The following is a 15,503-nucleotide window of genomic DNA, read 5'->3' as shown; positions in this document are numbered from 1 at the left end:
AGTTGGAGAATGAATACAGCATCCTGAGGCTCTCATCAAGCCGGTTCCAAATCTTTGGTCTCCTGCATACAACACTTCGAGCAGTACAAGCCAGTAGACGATGTTTACCTGATATCAGATCTAAGTTACGAGTGTTGTGGGCATGCTGGGGATGATAGATAGGAACCAAGCTACAGAGCCTAAGATTCAGCCTGTGGATGACTTGATAGGTTAGAACAAGCATCAAGGATGGACGCTTTTGACCTTCCTTTTTTTCAATAACACCTGGTGTCGAGCTTTGAGTTCGGCCCCAGTCCACAAAAACATTTCAAAATCTCACCCAAGTTAATTGGGCATACATGCACGCACCCTCCCTTCCCCCAATCAACGCCTTCACCACTGCTTAATTCCTCTTCGGGGTTGTGGACGGCTGAGTAGCGCTTTATAGCTGCAGCCGGCCTCCAGGGCCCCAAATCCCCCCCCCCCCCCCCTCTGTTGCGAGTTGTTGCGATTACATGTATCATGTTTATGTGTGCTATGCTCATACTTGCCAACCCTCCCGTTTTTAGCGGGAGAATCCCGATATTCAGCGCCTCTCCCGACAACCTCCCGGCAGAGATTTTCTCCCGACAAACTCCCGGTATTCAGCCGGAGCTGGAGGCCACGCCTCCTCCAGCTCAATGCGGACCTGAGACTGAGTGGGGACAGCCTGTTCTCACGTCCGCTTTCCCACAATATAAAACAGCTTGCCTGCCCAAAGACGTCATAACATATAGGGCTTTTATAGAGTGCACAACTGCGCACACAACAAGGAGACGAAGCAGAAGAACGAGGAAATTACAGACATGGCGGCCGAAATGATATACTCATCATGAACGGAGAAGTTAAACAGGACAATACTGCCATCTAATGGATAGCCACTGGAACACTGAAATTCAAGTTTTTTGTTTTTTTCTATGTAAATAAAATAAAAAAATTAAATAAAAATATGTATATATATATATATATATATATATATATATATATATATATATATATATATATATATATATATATATATATATATATATATATATATATATATATATAGCTAGAATTCACTGAAAGTCAAGTATTTCATACATATATATATATATATATATATGAAATACTCGAGTTGGTGAATTCTAGCTGTAAATAACCACGCCCCCAACCACCTCCCGATATTGGAGGTCTCAAGGTTGGCAAGTATGGCTATGCTATGTGAGGTTTTTTCCTTGGACTCAGTCTGGACCCCTCCCGAGGGTCCAGCCTTAGACTGATACTTTTTTTACTCTTCCCCCTTTCCCAACGTCACCTTTTTCCCACCTTTTTTAAGGAGCGCTGTAAGTGGCTTATATGTTGGCGGTCCCGTCTTGTCCCCTTGTAACGTGTGTCTGCTCTTAGTGGGACTGTGCCGAAAATGAAATTTCAGCTTGTACATGTTAAAGAATGGACAATAATAAAGCATCTTGATCTTGATAAATTTTGAACTCTGTCAATCTTAAGAGATGATAATTATGGAATAGATGTCGAGTGGGGGCCTTCAACTTGGACCATGACAGGGCCCGTATGATTTTCTTTTGCATGGATTCTAATTTGTTAAGGTAGCTAGGGAAGGTGTTACACCAGATGACATTACAGTAGTTTAGATAGAGAGTTTTGTATAGAGTAAGTAGAGCATAAAGAGGAAGGTAATGACGAAGGTGAAAGAACAGGCCAACATATTTGGATAATTTGTTTAACAGATGGCTAATGTGACATTTGAAATTGAGGTATTCGTCAATGATGACCCCCAGGAATGTTGTGGAGTTCACTCTCTGTATTTCCTGCCCATTGATGTTGATATGGCGGTGCTCAGTATTTGTCCGGTTTTTATTAAAACGAAATAAAATAAAATGTGTTTTATTAACATTAAGTGAGAGCTTATTGCATTTGAACCAGGAATCCACTTTCACAAGCTCTGAATTGACAGTTTCTTGTAGATCGAGTAGGCTCCTGTGTGAGGTAAACAAATTTGTATCGTCAGCAAAAATTATTTTATTAAAAGTTTCGGAGGAGTTTACGAAATCATTTATGTATAGGATGAAAAGGAGAGGCCCCAAGATGGATCCCTGGGGAACCCCATAATTTATGGTCATACAGGGTGAATTGTGATCATTGACGCATACACATTGTTGCCTTCCGTATAGGTAAGAACGGAACCAATCGAGAGGTACCCCTCTGCACCATAGTGGTATAGCTTATACAGTAATATCTCAAAGTCTATTGTGTCAAAGGCCTTGGACAGAACCAAAAAAATGCCAATACCGCATTCTCCTTCTTCAATACAGTCATTGACTCTTTCCAAGAGGTCGAGTATAGCCATGCAGGTGGTGCTTTTTTTACGAAAACCATATTGGGAGGGGACAAGGATATTTAGTTTTTCTAGAAAGCCATTCAGTCGACGCATATTAAGTGTATGATTTTTTTTGTCTTTGTTTAAATTAGGAACAGCACATACTAATGAACGTATACATGATATGTAAATATATCAGATTTTAGCCAATGGCTAATTTCCGTCTGTAGTCCCCAGACTGGTTGGTTTTACACACATATTTAAATATTAATAACATTAACTATAACACAGACAAAGGAGAATCTGAGCAGCTTCTTGAGTAGTTTTAGAACTATGTAGAGGGGGGTCTGCAGCGAAGCTGGGTGTGCCAGGATCGGCCTCGAAGTCAGCGACAGGTGCGTAGATGCCCCACCTGGGCCTTGTTATCTAATCACCTGTCACTCTGTATAAGCAGCAACCAGGAGGAGATACGTTGTTGGAGCTGGGAGAGAGGGAGAGCGTGCCTGTCACAGCGACAAAAGACAATTGCTGGAAAGCAACCCACAGACTTTTATAAAAAATAAAACTGTATTGAACAATGAAACGGGCTGGCATAGAACTGCTTGGTGGTCTGGAGGACCCACTGGAAGGCAACTTCCACAGTGTATTATCTGCAAATGTGTACATTAGGAAAAACATTAATGTACAAGGAAAATAAAATGGGACTCGAGATGGATCCTTGAGGTACCCCTACAGGAAAATCTTGAAATGATTGGAATTGGACATTTTATTCCATTGACCGCAGAGCACTGTGTTGGCTAAATATGATTCCATCCATTTTTATGGCATTTGTGGAACAATTAAAAGGGTGATTTTTGATATCTGTACGTTATGGTCCACAAAAGAGGTCTGCAACCTTTTCTAAGAAAAGAGACAAGAAAAAAAGTATAAAACCGCAAACCATAACACAGCTTATAAACTTTGAAAAGTTTTCAACTTTTTAATTTTTTATTTTACAATAAAAGCAATCTGTCTATGTGAAATTAAACTATTTTTCCTTTTCTCTTTTATTTTTTCGGCAAGTATTTATGGTTAGCTTACCCAAGGGGTTGCACACTTGAGAAACCTAAGTGAACACACAGGCTTCCAGTCTCGTTTACTTGCCTTCCCTGGCATCGGGACTCAGACTGAGCCTTTCACGGCCTCACAGACAGTCGGGTATTGTCTTCTTAAAAATGCAAACTTTTTTCACTCTGGGGGGGTTCAAAAAAATCTGGGGGAGCCACAATATGGATGTAGCACCTCCAGGGCCATGGGTTGCAGACCCCTTGTCTACAACATCAAATGATTTTCCCAAATCTAAAAAAACAGCTGTTACATATTTATTTTCATCCAATTGACATTAAACTTTTTAAAAAAAAAAAATTTGCGAAGAATCCCTGTTGCATTTGCAATTAGTTGTTCTGCATTGTCGAGTAAATTTCAAGTGTGAACGTATAATTTATTTATTTTCTTTAACTTAAAGGCCTACTGAAATGCGATTTTCTTATTCAAACAGCGATAGCAGGTCCATTCTATGTGTCATACTTGATCATTTCGCGACATTGCCATATTTTTGCTGAAAGGATTTAGTAGAGAACATCGACTATAAAGTTCGCAACTTTTGGTCGCTGATAAAACAGCCTTGCCTGTACCGGAAGTAGCGTGACGTCACAGATTGAAGAGCTCCTCACATCTGCACATTGTTTACAATCATGGCCACCAGCAGCGAGAGCGATTCGGACCGAGAACGCGACAATTTCCCCATTAATTTGAGCGAGGATGAAAGATTTGTGGATGAGGAAAGTGAGAGTGAAGGACTAGAGGGCAGTGGAAGCGATTCAAATAGGGAAGATGCTGTGAGAGGCAGGTGGAACCTGATATTCAGCTGGGAATTACTAAAACAGTAAATAAACACAAGACATTTATATATATACTCTATTAGCCACAACACAACCAGGCTTATATTTAATATGCTACAAATTAATCCCGCATAACAAACACCTCCCCCCTCCCGTCCATATGATCGGTAGGTTGGAGTTCAAATCCCAGCCGAGTCATACCAAAGACTATAAAAATGGGACCCATAACCTCCCTGCTTGGCACTCAGCAACACGGGTTGGAGTTGGGGGTTAAATCACCAAAATGATTCCCGGGCGCAGCGCCGCTGCTGCCCACTGCTCTCCAAGGGGATGGGTCAAATGCAGAGGACAAATTTCACCACATCTAGTGTGTGTGTGACAATCATTGGTACTTTAATCTTTAATATAACCCGCCAATACAACTCAAACACCCACACAACACACTCAATCCCACAGCCCAAAGTACCGTTCACCTCCGCAAAGTTCATACAGCACATATATTTCCCCAAAGTTCCCAAAGTTACGTACGTGACATGCACATAGCGGCACGCACGTACGGGCAAGCGATCAAATGTTTGGAAGCCGCAACTGCGTACTCACGGTATTGCGTATCCAACTCAAAGTCCTCCTGGTAAGAGTCTCTGTTGTCCCAGTTCTCCACAGGCCAATGGTAAAGCTTGACTGTCATCTTTCGGGAATGTAAACAATGAAACACCGGCTACGTGTTTGTGTTGCTGCAGCCGGCCGCTAATACACCGCTTCCCACCTACAGCTTTCTTCTTTGCTGTCTCCATTGTTCATTAAACTAATTGCAAAAGATTCACCAACACAGACGTCCAGAATACTGTGGAATTTTGCGATGAAAACAGACGACTTAATAGCTGGCCACAATGGTGTCCCAAAATGTCCTCTACAATCCGTGACGTCACGCGCAAACGTCATCATACCGAGACGTTTTCAGCAGGATATTTCGCGGGAAATTTAAAATTGCACTTTACTAATCTAACCCGGCCGTATTGGCATGTGTTGCTATGTTAAGATTTTATCATTGATATATAAACTATCAGACTGCGTGGTCGGTAGTAGTGGGTTTCAGTAGGCCTTTAAGAACACACTGTATGGATTGTAACTCATTCTTAAAGGGTGTGTTATGTTGCAGTTATCAAATCAAAATATCTGTCGGTATAATCACACTGCAATTAGCAAATTAGTAATTCAATAGAATATTCAGATATTAGTGTAGGACTTTATAAGCTACACAAGAACAATACATACAATGAATGTTATTTGCTTTAGGAAAACTGTGTTCTTTTTGTGACTAATTTTATTTCCAAAGTTCGCAAAAGGGATGCGTACTGAAACTTGGCCATGCATGACATGGCACATATTTATGACAGTGTTGGCATTTTTCATACTGCCACCCTTAGTGTGATATGTATGGCTGTTGAGTTCGCTCGCTTGCAGTGTGGTCAAAGCCAAGATGGTCAATGAAACCTTGGTTAGACTTTGTTAATTATAGACTATATGAGTTGGGACTTTATTAAAATGTAGAACGGACCGAATTCGCTACAAAATTAACAACGAGATTGATTTTTCCAAAATTATTTTAAAATATTGAAAGTTGCCATCAATCCCATGTGGGTGGGATCGGCGCCTATGTGTGCAATGGTGGATCTGATGATTACATGTTAAAATTGACAATACAATTTAAAAATAATAATATTAATTCATTTTATTCATAAAGAGGTTTACATTTGAAAAAAATCTCAAAGTGTTAAAGGGGAAGTGCACTTTTGGGGGGAATTTTGCCTACCATTCACAATCATTATGAGAGACAAGAAATCACGTCTTTTTTTTATTTTTATTTTTTTAAAGATGATGAAAAACGCTTGGAAGATGCGGCTAATGGGAATCCCCGTTGAAGCCTTCAAAGCCTTCCAAGACAACTTCAAAACAAACACGTCCATAACAATATGTAACATGTACAATATTTACCGTATTTGGGTCATTTTAATCATTGTCGGAACTAATTCTTCGGCGCATTTATTTTCGTTTCCATAGCAGCGCACTTACGACTTCTGGCAACAACGTGTGTCCTACTTCCATAAACAAGGCATGTGTGTCTTCTAACTAAGGCAGACTTGGTAACAAACAACAAAGACGACTATATTTGGACAAATGAGGATTCACGGCCTTATCTTTTTGAAGCTGAATATATGGAGGATGAACTACTGCTTCTAGAAGCCAGCACGAAGGAGGAGTGAGACGTCGGAGCAGACGGAGGCCAAAGTTGCGACATGTGGAGTTTGAAGGCAAGCTATTTGGACATAAACGGAGTGCTTACCCCAAAAACGTCCGAAAAAACAGACAACTGTCCATCGAATGAGTCACACTTTGTAAAAGTACAGTTTTACTTTTAAGACACAGTAAATCCATGCCATGCATGATGCATAACTTAGTGTTTTTCAACCTTTTTTGAGCCAAGGCACATTTTTTTCATTGAAAATAGGAGGCACACCACCAGCAGCAATCATTAAAAAACGAAACTCAGTTGACAGTAAAAAGTAATTGTCGCAATTGTTGGATATGACTTTAAACCAGGGGTGGGCAATTAATTTTTACCGGGGGCCGCATGAGCAACCCAAGCACTGCTGGAGGGCCACACCGACAATATTTCAATTAAATTATTTTTGATATACCGAAAGATAGATAATAATAATAATAATAATATTTTCATTTAACCTAACTTATCTTTATACAAAAGCAGATGGCTTTTGATGGTTTTATTTTTAACACTTTCTTACACAACACTTCCTGATGTATATTACAATACAAAAATTTCAATTTCTGTCACTTCATCCTGCATCCTCTTTGTTGTGAACGTAGCACGCCTGTAAGGTGATTGGCGAAGAAGGAGGAAGCGTTGCTGTTGCGGAAATGAGGAGTGAGGATTGGTTTTCCTTTTGGAAAGAACGAGATAAGTTGAGCTGTGTTAGTATAGCATGCTCAATAAAAGTTTAAAAAGAGCGTCAGACTTGGTGTGCACTTCTTCTGGACGCTACAATTGATGTCACAAGTGGGATGAAATGCCTCCCAGTTCGCCTTGCCGTCAAACCTGGGAGTCTTCATTGAGGGCGGAATTCCCCCCGTGGCAAGCAGCGTGGCTGCACCTGTAAACGCTGTCTCTCTCTCTCTCTCTGTCTCTCTCTCTCTCTCTCTCTCTCTTTGCGGCGAGCTCCTCACGTGGCACGTACCTCCCGATGACGTAGCACACAAGCAGTGCAGTATGCGCAAAGTTTTACTTCTGACACCAATTGTAGCGTCCAGAAGAAGTGCACAGCAAGTCTGACGCAATTTTTAAACTTTTATTGAGCAAGCTCAACATATCTCGTTCCTTCCACACGCACGTCTCCTCACTTCTCATTTACACAACTCAAGAAGACAACATCTACTTCAGCAGGTCGTTACACTATATTCTTTAAACACAGCAACGTGTGTACCACAAATAAGCCAGGGCTTTACCTTTACTTGGCAGTCCATGTCTTTTTTAAAACACGCCATTCTTCATCAACTTTTCTCTTTTTAGCGTCTCGGGGATAACCGGGCATCACTTCTCGCTGTGCGCCTTCCCTCACAGGACATACGCACATATAACACTTTTCAAAATAAAAGCAGCACAGTTGTATTGCACGCACGACAAAGATGTTTTTTTAAATGTATTTTGTATTTGTGATTGCCGCTGCGCGCACGAGCATACGTCCACACGGAAGTAATACAAATAACGCTTTTCAAAACAAAAGCAGCACCGTTGTATTGCACACTCGAAATAGATACTTTTTTAAATGTATTTTGTAATATATAAATGGCCTCACGCGGGCCGGACAGGGACGTACAAAGGGCCGGATGCGGCCCGCGGGCCGCATAATGCCCAGGTCTGCTTTAAACCATAACCAACCATGCATCAATATAGTTCTTCTCTCAAAGTAGGTGTACTGTCACCACCTGTCACATCACGCCCTGACTTATTTTGAGTTGTTTGCTGTTTTCCTGTGTGTAGTGTTTTAGTTCTTGTCTTGCCCTCCTATTTTGGTGTTCTTTTCTCTTTTTTTGGTATTTTCCTGTAGCAGTTTCATGTCTTCCTTAGAGCGATATTTCCTGCATCTATTTTGTTTTAGCAATCAAGAATATTTCAGTTGTTTTTATCCTTCTTAGTGTGGACATTGTTGATTGTCATGTCATGTTCGGAAGTACTTTGTTGGACGCCGTCTTTACTCCGCAGTAAGTCTTTGCTGTCGTCCAGCATTCTGTTTTTGTTTACTTTGCAGCCAGTTCAGTTTTAGTTTCGTTCTACACAGCCTTACCCTATAAGCTTCAAAGCCTTTTCTTAAGGGCAGTCACCTTTTGTTTATTTTTGGTTTAAGCATTAGACACCTTTCTACCCGCACGCTGCCTCCTGCTGTTGTCTGCATATTGTGATCACTACAAACATCGTCATCTCACACGACGTGTTTCCGAAATCTACAAAGCAATTAGTTACCGGCTGCCACCTACTGATATGGAAAAGTATAACACGGTTACGCTGCCGAGCTCTAGACAGCACCGACACTCAAAAAGGGCACATTATTTGCAGACTATAATTACTGGATTGCACATTTTTAACCCAAATAGGTGAAATTAGATCACCTCCCACGGCACACCAGACTGTATCACACGGTGGTTGAAAATACTGACTTAGATAAATACAAAAAAGGACAGAAAAAAATATATAATCCCATGAGCTTCTTCGCTTCCTCGAAAAAGGAAGCGGTGAAAAAGGGAACGGAAACCACAATTCGAAATGTTGGCTGCTTGCCTTTCAAACGGGCATAACTCGCCAGAGAAATGCAATATTTAATATTTACAAGCTCTTTTGAGGTTTACGACTCGGACCATTCATGTGCTAAACAGAGGGGCTTCTTTCAGAGCCACGTGGAAGACGGCTCGTGTTTAATTACAGAAGGGAGGGTCTCTATGGCATTGTAATTGAAGGCAACGCCCCGGCCTGAAAGGGGCCAAAGGGCTTTAAACATGTTGAGCGGTTTATTGCAACGAGGTCTCACTCGACTACTTGCACAAACCACAATGGAGGAGCGAGGGGGAAAACAAATGATTGTACTTTGTTTCTCTGCCGAGGCCTGCGCATGCTCTGTTGTCTGGCTGCGGCGCTCCCTCCGGGTCCGGGGGAAGTGAGTCATACTGACGACAAAAGCGACAAGTGCTCAGAAGCATGCATGCGCTGCTTAATGACAGCCCTAAAGTACAGGAAGTGTCCATTCAACGAGGACTATATAAGAGGGCAACGAAACAGCACCATCCAGGCGGGACCACAGTGACTTATATGATCTACCTTGCTTGTTCCACTTGCAGATCATCAAGCCTGTTTGTAAATAAACCTTGTGCTTTTAATTAGGGAGACCTAATCAAGTTAGGTTCAAACGAGGCCTGTCGAACCCACCGCATTAAAAGGGAACTGCACTTTTTTGGGGGGGAATTTTGCCTATCATTCACAATCCTTATATAAGACAAGAACACATACAGTACAGGCCAAAAGTTTGGACACACCTTCTCATTCAATGCGTTTTCTTTATTTTCATGACTATTTACATCGTAGATATATGGAGAAAATCCATATTTTCTTCTTCCATATTATTGTCAATTCATGTTATTCAAGCAACAATTTTTTTGGTGAGTAATCAAAAATCACACGTGATTAATCTGATTTAAAAATGTTAATCTTTTGAAAAAAATAGACGAAAACGGTAGTAACGAAAGTTATGTCCCACTCTAGCTATAAGGTAATGTTAGCGAGTAAAACTGGAACCACCAACTAATAGCGGGGTTGCTTGTAACTCAAACCTTTGCTTGCAACTTGATGAATAACAATGAATAGTTCTCAAAAAACTGTTAAATTGGGGCACTCTTAAGTCAAAGTACCACTGTAAAACATTTTTAAAAAATGGTCCTGTTTGACATTCTGAGAATTCACTGATAAAGTCCGAATATGGCCCAGGGGGGCGGTAGATACCAGCCAGCTAGAGAGGCAGCGGTGCGACAGACCTCATAATAAGCACCTCAAATGATTTATATTTATTACTTAGGTTAGGGGTCAGGTTAAGGTTTTCATTGTATATTAGTGCGACCCCTCCACCCCTTTTAAGGGGACGGGCAATATGTGCATACGTTTAGTTAGGAGGAAGTTAAGCAGGAAAAATGTGTTAAGATTGTTGTCTCTGATGACCTCATTAACTAATAACGTTTTGGGAGACAATGATCTTATGTTTATAAAGCCCATATTATAGGTAGTGGGCTGTTTAGAGGAATTTTTGTTAATGTTATTTGTTTTCATGACTATTTACATCGTAGATATATGGAGAAAATATGGAGAAGCTGCTTTTTTATCTTCCGTATTATTGTCAATTCATTTTATTCAAGCAACATTCTTTTTGGTGAGTAATCAAAAATCACACGTGATTGATCTGATTTAAAAAATGTAATCTTTTGACAAAAATAGACGAAAACGGTAGTAACAAAATGTATGTCCCACTTTAGCTATAAGGTAATGCCAGCGAGTAAAACTGGAACCGCCAACTAATAGCGGGGTTGCTTGTAACTTAAACCTTTGCTTGCAACTTGATGAATAACAATGACTATTTCTCAAAATAATGTTAAATTGGGGCACTCTTAAGTTCGAAACACTGTTAAATTGGGGCACTCTTAAGTCAAGGTACCACTGTAAAACATTGTTTTTAAATGCTCCTGTTTGACATTCTGAGAATTCCCTGATAAAGTCCGAGTAGGGTTCAGGGGGGCGGTAGATAACAGCCAGGTAGAGAGGCAGCGGTGTGACAGACCTCATAATAAGCACCTATATTTATTACTTAGGTTAGGGGTAAGGTTAAGGTTTTCATTGTATATTAGTGCGACCCCTCCACCCCTTTTAAGGGGACGAGCAATATGCGCATTCGTTTAGTTAGGAGGAGATGCCTCGTTAAGCGGGAAAAATTTGTCTGGTTTGAGCCAGGTTTCGCTGAGACCAATGACGTTAAGATTGTTGTCTCTGATGACCTCATTAACTAATAACGTTTTGGGAGACAATGATCTTATGTTTAAAAAGCCCATATTATAGGGAGTGGGCTGTTCTGAGGATTTTTTTGTTAATGTTATCCGTAGTAGTGATATTAATAACGTTACGTTTATTTTGCGTAGTGCACTTTAAATAATTTCGACCATATCTAAGAATTAAAATAAGCACAGGGATTAAAAAAGAAAATCCAAAGGAAATGTATGCCATGCATTTTTCAGAATGGGTTTATTGGGGTTTAACCTGTTTAAATATATTTTTAAATACTTAACTTTTTTTTATAGACTAAATTAACTATTTAACAGTTTTTTAATTATTTAAAATATTTTTTTTAATTTTTGAGAAAAAAATACAACCGACCTATGAACTGAGCAAAAGCCATTGTACGCAAATATTCAGCATCACCACAACTGCTAACTGATCATCTGAAGGGGAAAACATATTAACATTGCTTTCGGCACACGGAGAGAATTTGTGAAGCCGAAAATGCGAAGCTGCCCATGCCGCATGTGCACAAACGCATCTCTAATGAGCGGTGTCCTACTTGTTCAATTCATTACAGAGATTGTTCAACCCTTTCATCTTGTGTTCGAGCCTCTGTGCATGACTACAAATGGTGTGTCATATGAGTTGTCCTTAATCGTGTGTGTGTGTGTGTGTGTGTTAAAATAGAGCAGAAGATTGGGGGGTTGGTATTTTGTGCACATCCGTATTATCTCTAGCTGCTCATCCAGAGGAGAATCGGTCCGTAATTACAAGTGTCTGACTGAGTCACTAGCGAGCTCCTTCCCCTCACCAATGGATGGCAACAACAGTTTCCGCCTCATAGCCAGAGGGCAAATAATCCCCGCCAACAGCATACAAAAGGTAGTGTGGGCTATTATCCTTATGGATCCTCGGAACCTTTTCCCTAGTGTCTTGTTGACTTCCTGTAGACTCGCATGGGTGTAGTTAAGAAGAGCTAAGTCCACTGTTTATTTTCTTTGGCCCTGGTTTGCTGGTTTTGTTCTGCCATCTCTTTTTAGCCGTTGGAAATCTGCTATATCAAATCAACCCGAAGCTCTGAAACGGTGGCTGAGGGCCCGGTTTGGAATAAGGATGCAAGTTTTCAGAATGTACTTCTGTCTAATTCGGACAGTGAGCATCCCAGAGGCGTTGTGCTACATTCATTCTGACTGTTCTGATAGCGTATTCATGCGTCTGCATTTTTTTTTTAACGCACTCCCACTGTCTGCCGACTCGAATAAAAAACTTCTTATGGGACTTTAATCGAACATCTGGAAAGACAAGGCACCGCCCATCATGGGGGAGAAGCGGTCTGTGGGTTAAACTTACAGTAATTCCATACATTCTTTGTGGCAGGAACGGTCCCGCATATGTAAAGAATCTTATTTGATGTTGCCATAAAGTTTATGACGAGGCTTGGAATTCACCCGGATAGTTTCTTTATATTGCCAGCAATCTGCAAAGTGTGTTCTAAAGCAGGTCCACTTGCAACTCTATGAGTATTACTAGGGGAATATTGTCAATACATCGGAATTAAGGAAACCAGATGAATATCAATATTAGCAGTGATGGGCAAGCTACTTGGAAAATGTAGTAAGTAAGCTAAACTATGAGTTACTTTTGATTAAATGGCTAAGCTACAGAGGAAGCTATCCCCAGAGAGTTGTAGCAAGCTACACAGCAAAAATGAGCTTGCAAAAAAGTAACAAAACAGCATCTATATCTTGACATAAAAACAAACAATGACTTGTGTGTTGTTTGGGAACAGTTGGTAATGGTTATGTGCAGTAAAACAGTTCATGAACTCAACTCACCTTAATGTGTGTTCTTAAATAGTGTTGGATGTCTTAGATGAAGAGAGCAGTTATGATTTTGGTTTACGGAGGAAACCACTAAAAACTAAGGTTTTGGGCATTGTTTTCTCTAAACACATACATTTGTCTAAATATGACCAAAGACACACATTATTGTGGGTTTTCTGCACATCATCTTCTTCACTAAAGGAAAAAACTTAATCTGCGGGAGAGAATCCCTCTGCTATTTTCAAGTATGTTTTTATTTTTTTTGAGTGGTCAGCTTGAAGCGCCCCCCTGTCTCTGACTCCCTTGGTGTCATGTGACATTGATGCGTGTCTATAAGGAGTTTGCTTCTTGGTTTTGATGACCCGCCTTATTTTGCCTACGTAATGTTTCGCCCTAACCTTAGACACTTGCGACTTATCATACCAACCAATCATCATGGATTTTCTCCGTACGTATGGACGTTCTCATTCATCCAGGTCATTGTATTTTGTCCATTTTTTTTGGCCTGGATTCACTGTCCATTTTCTGTCTTTGTAGCTTGTAGCTTTGATACGCAAATCCCATAGTGGTGATGGAAGGATGGGCCGCGCCTGAGAGCTGCGGCCTGCCGCCATGGCCCCCGCCCCCTCCCCTCTGTTGCTAGATATCTCGAGATGTACGTTGTATTATGTATATGTGCTTTGCTATGGAGGTTTTTTCCCACTCCAGACTGGGCCCCCTTAGGAGCCCACTCTAGATTGTATTTTTTTACTCATCCTTCCCCAGCGTTTACCTTTTTCCCATCTTTTACGAGGCGCCTTGTGGCGACCCATCAGCGTTCCTGTTCTGTAGCCCTGTACACTGTTTGTTTGTCTAATCTTGAACGGGTTTGTGCTGAAAACAAAGTTTCGTTGTACTTGTGCAATGACAATAAAGACCTATCCTTGATTTAAGCTACCTAGCTATATGGGTCTAAAATAGCAAAGCTACGGGAAAAGCTTCTCGTTAAAAAAGTAGCTAGGTTACCGCCAGGCCTTGCCCTAACCAATCTGGCGCCCTAGGCAAGATTTTAGGTGGCGCCCCCCCCCCCACATCGGCAGTGAAGTGTATATACTCACAAGAAACCGAATAGCTTTGTCTTTGACCCTTTTTTTTACTTAAAGAAAGCAAATTAACATATTATATGAGAATGTTATGTTATGATTATCTTTAACCGAATCACAGCAGTGCTCAAATAAAAAACAGCATTCCCTCTCATGTGATATTGCTTAATTAACATTAATGATGTGCACTTTAACAACTAGGCTTACAACTATACCTAATATATAAAGGGGTTGAAAAGTGACTATTACCTGCAGGGCAAACATTAGCTAACCGGAAGGCAATAACAATGTAAACAAAAAACACCTGCTTAAAAGATCTAATACAAATGTCCCTAAAGAATGTAAGGTGGGAGTACTGTAATTACCTAACGTTACATTATTATTTTCCATAACAATTTAGCCCCCTCCACAATATTAACCCGACGTTAAAACAGAACTAGCTATTTATTGATTAGCAATTGCCGAATCATGGGACATTAGCTTAATGATAAAAAGCCAGGTTACTATCACATTCTGTAACAGACAAATAATTTATTTTAGGCTAACGTTACCTACCTGCTACCTCTGTCTTTTTCTCGTTTCTCCTCCTCTTCTTTTCTCTTCCCTGGGCACCTGACAGTTTTGGCCGTTTTGACATCTTGTGTTAATTTTTGATATGGTGACGTCCAAAAAAAGTCATGATACGGGAAAGGAGGGGGCGCACCGTGCGGGGGGAGGGGAGGCGTAATGTTGTAACAAATACTATTTCTATTAAATAGGCTTTACTTTGCATTTTAATTAACGTGGGATTATTTTTTGTATTTAGAAATAATAGTACCAACTTTTTTTTCTTTTTTTTTTTTCTCCAACATTTGTGGCACTGGCGTGGCGCCCCCTGATGGACGGCGCCCTTAGCATTTGCCTATACGGCCTATGGCACGGGCCGGCCCTGGTTACCACCAAGCGACTGGAAAATGTTGTTAAGCTACGTAGCTTAGCTACATGTAGCTTGCTACTGCCCATCACTGAATATTAGGGGTGTCACGATTCGTTTTAACAATAATACGATTCAGGAACAATCACATTTTTTGTTGGAACGATTCGTTTCAAAACGATCCAGTGAGTTGAAAACGATTCAGTAACTTTTTAGCAATAATGCAGTGTGACTGTGAAATGAATACTGGATACTGGATACTGAGGGTGAAGTTTACTATATTCATTTTATTTCTTGTAAGGGAATAAGATATTCATGAATTATGGACACAAACAAGCAAGTAAACAACAATTAATAACCAATGC

This window comes from Entelurus aequoreus, linkage group LG19 (genome assembly GCF_033978785.1).
Source record: "Entelurus aequoreus isolate RoL-2023_Sb linkage group LG19, RoL_Eaeq_v1.1, whole genome shotgun sequence".
Taxonomy (NCBI): Eukaryota; Metazoa; Chordata; class Actinopteri; order Syngnathiformes; family Syngnathidae; genus Entelurus; species Entelurus aequoreus.
The sequence above is the reverse complement of the archived record's forward strand: the minus strand, read 5'-3'. Positions refer to the sequence as shown.